A 1,981-nucleotide genomic window follows, 5' to 3' on the forward strand; every position below is an offset into this window, starting at 1 on the left:
GACTCAGTAGCACAAGTATTGGCCACAAGAACAACCTATTTAGGGTGTCACACACATGTGATCCAGTGGATACTTGGTTGGTTTCCATGTAGTAAACTTGACAAAAAAATAGAGAAATGTAGCAGCTTTGGTAATGGATACAATCCTGTGTTCAGCTTAGAAGTATTGAAAAAACAGACAATTGTACCACACTTACAAAATGAATGATTCATATTCCTCTTTCAGGCCTCAAATCTTTTTGACTCAAGTATCCCTTTTGTTACAATCTCATAGGGCGAGACCGAGCTTCCAGACAGGAGCCTGAGAAACCCCACACCTCCTACCCAAGCCCCACCCCCGCGGAATGTGGAGGAAGAACAAGCGGAGGAAGGAGAAAGTGGCACCACAACAGGTCAGTGTCATACACCACAGCTTCAGGTAATAGATGTAGGCCTGCATATTTATAATACATGGTGTGTTTTAAAGTTTCAGGAGCTTTGATGGCTGGGGACGGCTTGGATACACACAGCGCCCAGCTGCTAATTGGCGAGGTGATGGCCTGCTGTGCTGACATGGAGGACATCAACACAAGTTTGGGGCAGATAAGGGAAAAGCAAAAAAAGGTGGAGCAACGACTAAAATACGTGATTGATGTTCTGGGAAGGGTTTAAAAAATATATATATATATATTGTAAGGGGTTAGCTCGGTAGCGGGGTGTGTGACCCCCTGGATGGGTTCACTACACACTGAATTAATACAGACAGGCATTCGAAGACGATTGAAAACAAAGATTTTGGTTTATTCTTCCATCTTGTTGGAAACAAGTGCAAACATCCAAACAGCATAAACAAAATCAAACATAAAATAAACCCTGGCCACTTGGGGCGTCTACCTTCAACACACAGGAACCTATCTAGGGAGTCTGGCACAGCCTAGTGCTGGGCAGACACTGCTGGTCATACAGCAGAAAAAAAATAGTCTCTTTTTGATTTTTGTCACACAGAAAAATCCTTCACCACCTCACCTCCTCAGAAGACTTTCAGCTACTGCTCTCCTTACTCACAAAGCCTCAGGATGCAGCAATTCAGTGGTAATCCTCTGGATTACTTATAGAGGCCTTAATTGCCTCATTCTGAACAGCTGAAGTTTTTCAACGCCCTTAGACCCTTTCTGGCTACTTTTGCAGCCGACGCCTAATAACAATTGGTGTATTGTCTAAACAAGGCAGAAATGTATCTCCCATCTGTGACACCACCCACAGATTTACCTGACTTCCTGTCACATACCCCCCTCTTGTTTCAACCCTAGGGTTGGGACACAGGTTGCCAGGCAGGCATGCACTCGGGACAACCAATCTGCATTCCCCATTTCAGCACCGGGGCGATGCGTTACCTCAAAACTAAATTCCTGGAGGGCCAGGAACCACCTATTTATTCTTCTATTGGTCTCTTTGTTCTGTGCCATCCACTTCAATGGGGCATGATCCGTCACCAGTTCAAACTGTCTACCCACGAGGTAGTACCAGAGAGAATCCAAAGCCCATTTCACCGCCAAACATTCTTTCTCAATGGTGGCATAATTCTCCTCATGGGCCTTCAACTTTTGGCTGAGGTGCATAATAGGGTGTTCCTCCCCCTTGATAATCTGAGACAGTACAGCTCCCAAGCCCACATTTGACGCATCTGTCTGAACCACAAAGTCCCATGAAAAATCAGGCAAATTTAAAACTGGCTGACTACATAAGGCCTGTTTTAAAGCCTGAAAAGCTGTTTCTGCTTCGGGAGTCCATTTGGTCATTACAGACTCCTTCCCTTTGGTCAAATTGGTCAGGGGAGCAGCCTGTGAGGCAAAATGGGGGATAAAGCGGCGATAATAGCCCGCGATCCCCAAAAATGCACAAACCTGTTTCTTGTTGGTGGGGTGTGGCCAATCCTGAATAGCCTCAACTTTGTTTATTTGGGGCTTGATTAGACCTCTTCCAATGGTATACCACCGATACTT

General features: G+C 45.3%; 1 long non-coding RNA gene across 1 annotated transcript; it reads left to right on the top strand.

The window, feature by feature from the left end:
- Positions 1-351: 351 nt before the first annotated feature.
- On the top strand, positions 352-586 carry LOC120937593. Its single transcript, XR_005748736.1, has 2 exons — positions 352-391; positions 472-586. It is a non-coding gene; the product is annotated as an uncharacterized LOC120937593 (long non-coding RNA).
- Positions 587-1,981: the final 1,395 nt, after the last annotated feature.

The sequence above is a fragment of the Rana temporaria genome, chromosome 4 (genome assembly GCF_905171775.1).
Source record: "Rana temporaria chromosome 4, aRanTem1.1, whole genome shotgun sequence".
Taxonomy (NCBI): Eukaryota; Metazoa; Chordata; class Amphibia; order Anura; family Ranidae; genus Rana; species Rana temporaria.